Here is a 13,967-nt window from a genome sequence, read left to right as displayed (position 1 = left end):
GAGTTTGGATTTCGTACTAAGAGTAAAAGGGAACTTGGAAACAAAGGGGCATCCTCTTCGTGCCCTAGGGACAGGTTGGGTCATAAATAATGAAACCAGTATTGGTCATAGCTATGGCATACTGAGGGGTGGGTCTCCCCTACAAGGGACACTGTTGCAGGCATCCAGCCACTACTGCATAGTCTTCCAGTCTCTGTAGGAACCATGCCTGGAGCTATTATAAAATTGCCCAGATTCACCATGGTGGAAACTGATTCATACTTTTAGGTACAAACCCTTAGGGGAGCCTTAACCCACACCTCTAGGCTGGAGGTAGATGCCCAGGAAGTACCTGGTTAGAAACAGAACTCAAGGGGCCTGGAAGGGTAAAATCCTGAAGTCAAAGTACAGCCTGTTTTACAAGATGTAAAGGTTCTTTTTATGGTGGGATATAACATGCTGACACTCAGATACATGAAAAGCACAACTCTTGGTTACTTACAGCTCCAAAGGGGAGAAGGCTGTCAGGCAAGGGTATGCAGGGGGTTGCACCCAGGGACAGGGTAACAGTAAGGAATAACTGTAGAGGGCTGCTTATGTATGGCAAGCAGGGTTAGTGGAGCTAGCTAGGTTTCAGGCTCCCTGTGGATTGATGAGTTTGAACAATTTCACAGGTTTCAGGGAATAGGGGTCATCCCTAGCTGTCTGGTACCTGGCCCTGGGGTGATTAGAGCTTGTGCATAGTGACCCAGAGTGTGACAGCCCATTAAAGGGAACTCACCAGCCTCTTGCCAGGGCTTCAAAACTAGATCAAGATAGCATTAAAAAAAAAAAAAAGGTCACACATGGTAGCTTATGCCTATAATCTCAGCACTTTGGGAGGCCAGGGCAGATTACCTTAGGACTGGAGTTCAAGACCAGCCTGGGCAAAAAAGGGAGATCCTGTCTCTACAAAAAAAATAAATAAATAAACAAACTAAACTCTATTACGTAGCCCTGGCATAGAAGCTCCAGCTTGGCTTGTGAAGGCTTCTGATAATTTCCACATGAAAAGGAGATATTGACAAAAGTATAGGGGAAAGAGAACTTGATAACGAGAAATAGAAAATATAGATCTAGACTTCTGGTTTCCATTCCAGCATGTAAAGAGCTTGTTACTCCCATCCTCACAACAACAAAAGGTTGAACAAACTGAAAATCAATAGCCCTTCTTAAATTCTTCAGAGAATTGAGTTCATAGGGCAAAGCAATGCCCCCCAAACTGGAGAGACAGCAAATATAGAGGATCAGATTTTGATGAGTGGAAGCCTTGGGAACCAGCAACTGATAGGGACAGGTGAACAGTAATTAAATTGCCGGAGGCTAAGGGTGGACAAGCTTGAGACTTAAAACCTGGGAACCCAGTCTCGTAATGGGGGCAGCACCCATACTTTCATGAGATTTTCCTCCAGGAGACACACAAGATTCTCATGATGAAGACTGGAGAAAAATTATCTCATGCTTCAGACAGGAGGAGGGGTGAAAATAATCATTCTGAAACACACCCAAGGAAACAAGCATTTTGAAGTAAGCCCAAAGTATCCTGTGCTATATAACAAAAGCCTACCCTCAAGGGAAACTACTTTACCAAATCATGTGTGATCTGTGAGGAGAACTAGTCAGTCAGTCCCATCTAGCCCTCCTATCTCAAACAAATTGAATCTGTAATAAAATGTGTCCTATCAAAGAAAAGCCTAGATGCCAATGGCTTTACTGCAGAATTCCACCTAACATTTAGGAGAAAATAATACTAATTCTTCTCAAACTCTTCCAGAAAATTGAAGAGTAGGGAATACTTCCAAATTCATTTTGCAAGACCAGCATTATCCTGATACCAAAACCAGAGGAGCACACAGCAAAAAAAAAAAAAAAAAAAAAAAAAAAAGAGAGAGAGAGAGAAAACTATAGGCCGATATCCCTGATACATGTAGATGTCAACATCCTCCACAAAATACTAGCCAACCAAATTCAGCAGCACATGAAAGTGATCATTCCCGTGACCAAGTGGGATTTAACCCAGGATGCAAGGATGGTTCCAGATACACAAATCAATAAGTGGGACGCACCACATCAACAGAGTGAGTACAAGAACCATATGATCATCTCGATAGGTGCAGAAGAAGCATGATAAAATTCAACAGCCCTTCATAGTAAAAGCTCTTAACAAACTGGGTATAAGGAATGTAGCCCAACACAAGAAATCAATGTATGGCAAACCCACAGCTAACATCATAGTGAATAACGAAAAGTACAAAGCTCTTCCTCTGAGATCTGGAACAAGCCAAGAATGTCCATTTCTACCACTTTTATTCAATGTAGTGCTGGAAGTCCTAGCCAGAGCAATTAGGCAAGAGAAAGAAATAAAGGGCATCCAGACTGGAAAGTAAGATATCAAATTGTCTCTGCTTGCAGAGGACATCATCTCATGTACAGAAAACCCCAAAAGCACCACCAAAACACTCTTAGAACTGACCAATGAATTTATTAAAGGTGCAGGATACAAAATCATCATACTAAAACCAGTACCATTCCTGAACATCAACAACAAATTAGAAAAGAAAGAAATTAAAGAGCAATCTCATATAAAATAGCTACCAAAAAAAAAAAAAAGCTTCAGAATAACTATAACAAAGGAGGTGGAAGACCTCTACCAAAAAAAAACTATAAAATACTGAGGAAACCAATTGAAGAGGACACCAAAACATGAAAAGATATTCCATGCTCATAATTGGAAGGATCACTATTGTGAAAATGACCATGTTGCCAAAAATGATCTGCAGATTCAATGCAATCCCTATCAAAATATCAATGATATTGTCACAGAAATATAAAAAATAATCCTGAAATTTATATGAAACCACAAACGACTCTGAGCATCCAAAGCAATCCTGAGCAAAAAGAGCAAAGCTGGAGGCATAGCATGACTTGACTTAAAAATAGGCTACAAAGTTATAGTAAACAAAACAGCATAGTACTGGCATAAAAACAGACACACAGACCAGTGAAACTAAACAGACAACTCAGAAGTACATCCAAGCATTTACAACCAACTGATTTTCAACAAAGGCAGCAAGAACATTTACTGGTTCTTTACATTTCCTGGAAGAGTTTTGTACTTTTCCCTATTCACTATGATGTTGGCTGCGGGTTTGCCATACACTGATTTATTGTATTGGGCTACATTCCTTCTATACCCAGCTTGTTAAGAGTTTTTACTATAAAGGGCTGTTGAATTTTATCACACCTTTTCTGCACCTACTGAGATAATCATATGGTTCTTGTACTCATTCTGTTGATATGATGTGTCACATGTATTGATTTGAAACAAGGCAAGAACGTCCATTATCACCACTTTTATTTATTTATTTATTTATTTATTTATTTATTTATTTATTTTTCAGATGGAGTCTCGCTCTGTCACCCAGGCTGGAGTGCAGTGGCACGATCTCGGCGCACTGCAACCTCCGCCTCCCGGGTTCAAGCGATTCTCCTGCCTCAGCCTCCAGAGTAGCTGGGATTACAGGCATGTGCCACCACACCCAGCTAATTTTTTGTATTTTTAGTAGAGACGGGGTTTCACCATGTTAGCCAGGATGATCTCGATCACCTAACATCGTGATCTGCCTGTCTTGGCCTCCCAAAGTGCTGGGATTACAGGCATGAGCCACCATGCCTGGCCTGTCACCACTTTTATTTGACATAGTACTGGAAGTCCTAGCCAGAGCAATTAGGCAAGAGAAAAAAAAACTTCAATGAATGATGCCTGGAACATTAAATATCTGTATGCCGAAAAATGAAACTAGACCCCTATATCTCACCATATTAATAAAATCAACTCAAAATAGCTTACAGACTTAAATTAAGAGCTGAAACTATGGAACTACTTGAAGAAAGCAGGGGAAATGCTTCAAGACATTGATCTGGGCAAAGATTTTGTGGTGAAGAACTTGAAAGCACAGGAAACAAAAGCAAAAATAGGCTAATTGGATTACATTAAACTAAAAAGCTCCTGCACAGCAAAGAAAACAATCAACAGAGACAAGAGACAACTTGCAGAATGAGAAGAAAACTGCAAACTATTCATTCAACAACGGATTAATATCCACAATATATGAGAAACTCGAACAATTCAATGTCAAAAAAATACAAATAATCCGATGTAAAAATGGACAACTTGGCCAGGTGCGGTGGCACATGCCTGTAATCCCAGCACTTTGGGAGGCTGAGGTGGATGGATGACCTGAGGTCAGGAGTTCAAGACCAGCCTGGCCAACATGGTGAAACCATGCCTCTACTAAAAATATAAAATTAGCTGGGCGTGGTGGCCTGTGCCTGTAATCCCAGCTACTCGGGAGGCTGAGGCAGGAGAATCACTTGAACCCGGGAGGCAGAGGTTGCAGTGAGCAAGATTGCACCATTGCACTCCAGCCTGGGCAACAAGAGTGAAACTCCATCTCAAAAAAAAAAAAAAGAAAAAGAAATGGACAAATTACCTGAATAAACATCTCTCAAAAGATGACATACATATGGCCAACTAATATTTTTAAAATGCTCAACAACACTTATCATCCAGGATATGCACATCAAATACACATTCAGATATCATCTCATCCCAGTTAAAATGGCTACTATGACAAAGAAAAAAGATACCAAATGCTAGTGAGAAAGCGAAGAAAAGAGAACTCTTGTATGCTGTTTGTGGGAACGTAAATTATTACAGCCATTAGGAAAAACACTATGGGGTTCCTCAAGAAACTAAAAATAGATTGACCATATGGTCAAGGAATCCCATTACTGGGTACACATCCAGACAAAAGGAAGTCAGTATATCAAAGAGGTATCTGCACTCTCATGTTTATTGCAGCACTGTTCACAATGGACAAAACATGGAATCAACCTAAGTGTCCATGAACACGTGAACAGATGAAGAACATATGGTATACATGCACAATGGAATATGATTTAGCTATGAAAAAGAATAAAATGCTGTCAATTGCAGCAACATAAATGAGCTTGGAGTCATTGTGTTAAGCAGAAGAAGCCAAGACACAGAAAGATAAATACTGTATGTTCTCACTCACATGTGGAAGGTTAAAAATTTGCTCTCATAGAAGGAGAGACTAAGGGTTACTTGAGGCAAGAAAGAGTTGGGGGAGGTGGGAGTATAGCCAAAGATTGATGGATGGATACAAAAGTGCAGCTAGATAAGAGGAATAAGTTCTAGTGTTCTACAGGATTGTAGGTTGACTGTATTACACAATTTACTGTATTTTTTTTTTTTTGAGATGAAGTCTCACTCTGTCGCCCAGGCTGGAGTGCAGTGGCACAATCTCAGCTCACTGCAAGCTCTGCCTCCCAGGTTCATGCCATTCTCCTGCCTCAGCTTCCTGAGTAGCTGGGATTACAGGTGCCTGCCACCACACCCTGCTAATTTTTTGTATTTTTAGTAGAGACAGGGTTTCACCGTGTTAGCCAGGATGGTCTCGATCTCCTGACCTCATGATCCTCCCACCTCAGCCTCCCAAAGTGCTGGGATTACAGGCGTGAGCCACTGCACCTGGCTTACTGTATATTTTCAAATACCTAGAAGAGCAGATACTGCATGTTCCCAACACAAAGTAATGATCAATGTTTGAGGTGTATATGCTAATCAGCCTGCTTTGATCATTACACATTGTATACATGTATTGAAATATCATACTGTACCCCATAAATATATACAATTATTATTGTGTCCATCTAAAATGATAAAAGCAAAAGAAGAAAAGAAAAAAGCTACAATCTAATATTCACAATGAACATAGATTTTTTAAATCTTCAATAACATAGTAGAAAACCAAGTTCAAACACATGAATAGAATTACACAATATGACCAAGTAGAATTTATCCCTGAAATGAAAGATGTTTCAAAATATGCAAATCCATCAACATGGCACACCATATTAACAGAATGAAGAATAAAAACCACAGGATCATTTTAAAAGATGCAGAAAAACACCTGACATTACCCAACATCCATTCATATTAAAACCACCACCAAAATAGGTATTGAAGGAACTTACCTCAACACAAATATGGTCATATATAAAAAGCCCACTGCTACCATCATAATCAATAAAGAGAAACTAAAATTCTTTCTTCTAAGATCAGGAACAAGATAAGGATGCCCACTCTTACCACTTGTATTTAACATGGAACTGCAAGTCCTACCCAGAGTAACGCGGCAAGAAAAGAAAAGGCATCTAAATCAGAAAAAATGAAGTAAAACAGTAGCTCTTACAAGATCACATGATGTTGACCAGGCGTGGTGACTCACGCCTGTAATGCCAGAACTTTGGAGGCCAAGACAGGTGAATCACTGGAGGTCAGGAGTTTGAGACCAGCCTGGCCAACATGGTTAGACCTGTCTCCACTAAAAATACAAAAAGTATCCAGGTGAGATTGTGTGCACCTGTAATTCCAGCTACTTGGGAAGCTGACCAAGATCACGCCACTGCACTCTACCCTGAGCAACAGAGCAAGATCCTGTCTCAAAAAAAAAAAAAAAGATAATTACGTGATGTTATATGTAGAAAACCCTAAAGACTTAATATGCACACATAAAATTATAAACTAATAAACTAATAATTATAATTACTAATAATAAACTAATAAATAATAACTAATTATTATTAGTTATTATTTATTTATAATAGTTATATATTATTATAGTTATATATAATAGTTATATATTATATTATATATAGTTATATTATAATAGTTATATTATATATTATATATAATAGTTATAATATTATATATTATATAAAGTAGTTATATATATAATAGTTATATATTAGTAATAACAATTACTAATAATAAACTAATAAATAATAACTAATAAATAACTAATAATAAACTAATAAATAATAACTAAAATAATAAACAAATAATTATAAACTAATAAATTCAGTAATGTTGCAAAATACAAAATAAACCTACAAAAATCGGAGGTATTTCTGTATACTAACAAAGAACTAGCCAATAAGGAAAATATGGCAACAATTACATCTGCAATAACAACAAAAAGAATAAAATTATTAGGATAAACTAAGCCAAAGAAGTAAAAGACTTGCACACTGAAAAGTCTAAAACATTGATGAAGAAAATTAAAGAAGACACAGAGAAATGGAAAGATCTCTTACGTTTACAGATTTGAATAATTAATAATGTTAAAGTATCCACACTACCAAAGAATCTACAGATTCAAGCCAATCCCTAGGAAAATCCCAATGGCATTTTCTACAGAAATAGGAAAAAACAATGCTAAAGTGTTTATGGAATCACAAAAAAAGCCAAAATAGACAAACCAATCCTGACCAAGAAGACAAAGCTGGAGACGTCAACCTACAGACCAGAGAAAGTATTTGAGAACCATGTATTTAATAAGAAGTTAATATCCAAAATATGTAATTAATTCAGACACTCAATAGCAAAAAAATAAATAAACAATCCAATTGAAAATGGACAAAGGACATGCATAGATATTTTTCCTAAAAGGACATACAAATGGCCAATAGATGCTTGAAAAGGTGTTCAACATCACTGATCATCAGAAAAAATGCAAACCAAAACCACAAGCTATCTATCATCTCACACCCATTATCACAGCTACTATCAAAAAGACAAAAAATAACAAGCGTTCATGATGATGTGAAGAAATTGAGAACCTTGTGCACTGTTGATGGAAACGTAAAATTGTGCAGCCTCTATGAAAAGCAGCATAGAGTTGGAATTACCATATGACCCAGCAATCCCACATTTGAATATACAATCAATGGAAATAAAATCAATATCTCAAACAGGCATCTGCACTCCCCTGTTCATTGTAGCATTATTCACAATCACCAAGATATGGAAACAATCAAACTTTCTGTTAATGGATGAATGGATGAAGAAAATGTGATATATACATTTTTCCATTCTACAAAAGATATAATGGACTACTGTTCAGTTTTTAAAAAAAGAAGGAAACCCTACCATTTACAATAAAATGGATGAATCTGGAGGACACTATGCTAAGAAAAATAAGGTAGACACAGAAAGACAAATCAATGGGGCACTAATTAGAGAAAATGAGTGAGGCTGGTGGGAGCAGGGGAAAGCAAAAAGAGAAAGCAGGTAAATTATCAGTCTGCCCTTCCTTACGGTCTGGAACATATAGCCCTCCTGCACAAATAATTCAAAATCCTCCTGCACCTGAATTATCATCAGACCCTCGGCTGATTGACAGGAAAATGCACGTTAGATCACTGCAACCTTGGCAATAGAGTACTGCACATAGCCCTCTCCAGCACACAGTACAAGCACCATCCTATAAAATCCCCAGCAAGCCTTTATCTCCTGGCAGTCAGCACCTCTCTTGCTGACTTGCCCATTGCTTTCTTGCAACATAGTTTTATACATTTTCTAATAAATCTGCCTTTCTTTACCTACAACTGTCTTGGTAAATTCTTTTTACCACCTGTGCACCAGACCCACATACTCATGACTCATGACAAAAATCCTGTATGATCTGACTCCTATGGGATATGTAAAATACTCAAACTCATAGAATCAGAGAGTAGAATAGTGGTTTCCAGGGGGCCCAGAAGAAGCAGGAGAGAGGACTGAGAAGTTACTGGTCAAGGGTACAAAGTTTCAGCTATGCAAGATGAATGAACTCTGGAGATTTAATGGACAGTATGATGACCATGATTCATAATACTCTATAGTGTAGAGTAGCCCCCCATTATCTGCAAGGGATACTTTCCAAGACCCCCAATGAGTACCTTAAACCATTCATAGTACCCAACCTTATACACAATGTGCTGTTTTTTTGATACATCCATACATATGATAAAGTTTAATTTCTAAACACAAGAAGAGATTAGCAACAAAGGCTAATAATAAAATAAAAATTTATACCAATATGCTGTAATAAAAGTTGTGTGAATGTGGTTTATCTCTCTTTCTTTCTCTCTCTCTCTCTCTTATATATCTTATATATCTTGTTGTACTGCCTCATCTGTTTTCAGACCCCAGTTGACCATGAGTAAATGAAACTTTAAAAATCTTTTAAAAGCTTTGCCTTTTCTGGAACTGCCTATAAATGAAATCATGCAATATGTAGCCTTCCGAGTCTGGTTTCCTTCAATACTTCTTTAATTTTAAGATACTAAATATGATATTAAATCTATGATGCATATGTTCATTAGCTTGAGTATGATGATTATTTCACAATGTAAATGTATATCAAAGTATCTACTTGTTCACTTTATATATACACAATTCCTATTTGTCAATTATACCAATAAAGCTGGAGGGGAAAAACAAATCTTATCTAGTAACTAAACAAAAATGTATATTAAATATATTGGTGCATAAGATCCAGATTTTTAAGAAATGAGATGAGTAATCTTATTTCCAGTAATTAAAACATCTGAAAAAATGAATATTCATAAGGATACATGATACCTTTAAAAATGTAAGATCCTAGTTAGAATGTGTAATTGATAAAAATTATTGAAAGAAGCCAGACATAAAAAGCTACTTATTGTATTATTGCATTGATAAGCAGTTCTAGACAAGGCAAAGTTATTGGAATAAAGAACAAACCAGTGGCCACTCAGAATTAGATTAAGGGCGAAGAGAATATTTCACTACAAAAGCACAACACAAGAAATGTTTGAAAGTAAGAAAATAGCATCTCTACTGTGATGGTAGTGTTTGAGATTCTAGACACCAATACAAAACCTACATAAGACATAGCTGTCAAAACTCATGGAAATGTACATCATAAATACTGAGTTTTGCCATATGTAATTTTTTAAAATTTAACACTCAAAAAAGATATAAAGTATTCATACACATGACACAGATTAACCTAAAAGACTTCTCTTTGAGGAAACAATAATATTTCATACTGTATGATTGAATTTACATAAAGCAAACTAATCTATACTGACATAAAACTGATCAGCAGTTGCCTAGAGAGGAGGAAAGGGTTGGCTGGGCACGGTGGCTCATGCCTGTAATCCCAGCACTTTGGGAGGCCAAGGCAGGTGGATCATCTGTGGTCAGGAGTTTGAGACCAGCCTGGCCAACATGGTGAAACCCCATCTCTACTAAAAATACAAAAATTAGTCTGGCATGGTGTCACACGCCTATAATCCCAGCTACTCGGGAGGCTGAGGCAGGAGAATTTCATAACCTGGGAGACAGAAGTTGCAGTGAGCCAAGATTGTGCTATGGCACTCCAGCCTAGGTGACAGAGCAAGACTCTGTCTCAAAAAAAAATAAAAAAAGAGAAAGAGAGAGGAGGAAGGGGTTAAGGAGATACAAGAGAGGGTGTTACACACAGGCACAACAAAACATTTGGAAGTGAGGGATGTGTTCATTATTTTGATCATTATGGTGGTTGTTCTGATTTTTACCACTGTCAAAAGTTACAAATTATATACTTTAGATATACATAATTGTTATATGTCAATTATAATTCAATGAAGGTATTATGACAAAAAAATTAATTTAAAGAACATATACAAGATTTTCAAATACAATTAGAATTGACTTAATAGATTAGTGAAAAGAGGAACATTGAAAAGAAACATTTAGTTCATACTTTAAATCATATTAGCCCTTCCCCAAAACTCAACTGTCTTTGTAAAGCTAATGAGAGACCATCAGGCTAGGAGGATAGAGGAGCCTTAATTTGGCCAAGATACAGACATAAACAAAAGTTACAAATTATATACTTTAGATATACATACTTGTTATATGTCAATTATACTTTAACAAAGCTGTTAAAATAAAAAAATTAAATGTAATAAACATATTAAATAATTGCCAGCAATTATTCTGGAATTCACAGATATGCAACTTCCCCAATTACTCCTGCAGATACCATCACTATGGTAGAACCTGTGATTGGCCTTTTGAGATGCCTTTTTAGGTGGTTTTTTTTTTAATATCTAACACCAATGGCTTCTCCTGGACCCACCAGTTGTTCCTGTGGCCTCCAGAAGTAACTCCATGCAAAAAGACAGCTTCACTCCCTATGATTTCATCTCCAACCCAACCACTCAGCACTCCTCATACCCGAGCTCCCTGCCCACCAAGCATATTTGAAAAACACCTAGCCTCTGAGCCTTCAATGAGATTGCCTTGATGATAACTCTGTCACTGGTGTGGTTTGACCAGCCTCGCATCAATTAAACTCTTTCTTCACTGCAATGCCATGGTCTCCATGAATCGATTTGCTTGTGCAGCAGGCAGGAAGAACCTGTCAGGCACTTACACCACTCCAATCTTATACAAATTCTTCCAAAGCATAAACTATCAGGGTGCATTGCCTATACCAGTCAGTGTCCCCGCAGGGAGGAAATGGCACACTCACATAGGATACATGACAAGAGTTTAATAAATGGCTATAAACAAAAAATAAAATTCTAAGGCCCCTAACCATCTGAATGGACCCCTCCTCTTGGCCAAGGGCATTCCAAAGCTAACCTAAAAAACTAGTTCAGGTCAAAATGGAAGGAGGGGTCAGACCTGCCTCATTATACCCATCTCCCTTTTGGAATTCAGGAAAAACCAACCAGGATTTAACATCAACACAGACCTTAAGTCTGATAAGAAACATTTACAATCTATTATTTCTGAAGCCTGCTACCTGGACGCTTCATCTGCATGATAAAACCTTGGTCTCCACCATCCCTTATCACAACCCAGACATTCTTTTCTATTGACAATCACTCTTTGAACCCACTGCCAATCAGAAAAATTTTAAACCCACCTAAGAACTGGAAGCCCCCCAACCCCACTTCAAGTCATTCTGCTCTTCCAGATCAAAGCAATGTAAATCTTACATGCATTGATTGATGTATTATATCTCCCTAAAATGTATAAAAGCAAGCTGTACTCTGACCACCTTGGGTACATGTCCTCAGGACCCCCTGAAGCTGTGTCATAGACACATCCCTAGCCTTGGCAAAATAAACTTTCAAATTGATTGAGACCTGTCTCAGATACTTTTGGGTTCACAGGCTTAAAGCTGTGCTGTGAGGAAAGTTAAGGGAAACCAATAACAAAATGCCCAAGGCAAGGGAGAGCAAAATATCTAATGGGAGGCAAGGAAAGGAGTTGTTGCTATGATCCAGTGAGACTTGTACTTGTGGGAGGGTGAGCTCACAGGACCTTTGGCCACAGGAGAGGAACACAGCCATGGCCAACTTGTAGCCCTAAAGAAGGGCAGCTGGGAGTGAATCCCCCCATCTCACTCTTGTCTTCCCTCCCGTGTCCTGCCCTATCTCCAATGTATCAACCCACAGAAAACCAAAGGTCAACATAGCCCAATGATGCCATCCAGAAAATGCCAGGTCGTAGGGTACAAAGCAGGCTATGAAAAGAAGAAGACTAGCTCTGTTGGAATAAATAGAAATCACCTCTACATCCCCCAATTCATAATGAGCTAGTATCCTGACACCAAAATCCAACCACTCGAAGACACAGACAAAATATTCCATGCAAGATATTGGCAAAGTGAATGAAATTACATATAAAGAATACTATATGCTGATTAAGGAGAATTTATACCAGAAACGCAAGGTAGGTTTCAAATTACAAAATTATTTGATGTAATTTAACACATTCACAGAACTAAGGGGAAAAAATTGCATGGACATTTCACTAAATGCAAGTGAGATGTGTTATAAAATTCATCTTTTCTGGATTTAAAAAATTATTTTACACAGGGGTCAGTGGCTCACACCTACAGTCCCAGCACTTTGGGAGGCTGGGTGGGCAGATAGCTTGAGCCAGAAGTTTGAGACTACATTGGGCAACATGGAGAAACCCTGCCTCTACAAAAATTACTAAAATTAGCTAGGTGTGGTGGTGCCCACCTGTAGTCCCAACTACTCAGGAGGCTAAGGTGGGAGGATCACTTAAGTGCTGGAGGTTGAGGCTGCAGTGAGCCAAGACCGCACCACTGCACTCCAGCCCAGGTGACAAAGCCAGACCCTGTCTCAAAAAAAAAAAAAATTAATTCTCTTAAAAATAGAAATAGAATAATATATCTTTTTTTCTTTCTTTTTTTTTTTTTTTGAGACTGAGTCTTGCTCTGTCACCCAGGCTGGAGAGCAGTGGTGCAATCTCGGCTCACTGCAAGCTCCATCTCCTGAGTTCACACCATTCTCCTGCCTCAGCCTCCCGAGTAGCTGGGACTTCAGGCACCCGCCACCATGCCCGGCTAATTTTTTGTATTTTTAGTAGAGACGGGGTTTCACCATGTTAGCCAAGATGGTCTCAATCTCCTGACCTTGTGATCCACCCGCCTCGGCCTCCCCAAGTGCTGGGATTACAGGCATGAGCCACCATGCCTGGCCTAGAATAATATATCTTTAATCTAATAAAGAGCATCTACCAAAAAAACTTATATTAAACTTTCTATTTAATGGTGAAATATCAAAAGCTATCCTTTTGAATCTGGATGAAGGGTATCCAGAAATACTTATAAAATGTTGCACAGCTTTCTTATAAGCCTAAAATTATGTGAAATTTAAAAATTTATATAAAACACAATGCTATCAAGAGCAAAAACAAAAAAAGTTCCTCTTGAGTTTAGAATAAAAATGCCTTCCTTCACCATTGCTATCCAACATTGTGCTAGAGATTCTACAAATGCAATAAAGCAAGACCAGTAAAATATATGAAGATTGAAGAGGAAGAAACAAATATGCATTAGATATATTTATATAAATAGTCTTAGAGAATCTACAGAGACTAAAGAGTTTTTGAATGTTAAATACAAAACAATATAAAATAATTAAAACGTTCTATATGGCAGCACAAACATTTATAAACTTACACTTTAAAGAATGTAACATTTACAATGGCATTAAAAATAAAAGATGTCTTGGAATCAATC

The sequence above is a fragment of the Gorilla gorilla genome, chromosome 20, assembly GCF_029281585.2.
Source record: "Gorilla gorilla gorilla isolate KB3781 chromosome 20, NHGRI_mGorGor1-v2.1_pri, whole genome shotgun sequence".
In the NCBI taxonomy this organism is placed as follows: domain Eukaryota; kingdom Metazoa; phylum Chordata; class Mammalia; order Primates; family Hominidae; genus Gorilla; species Gorilla gorilla.
Note: the sequence above shows the minus strand (reverse complement) of the source record.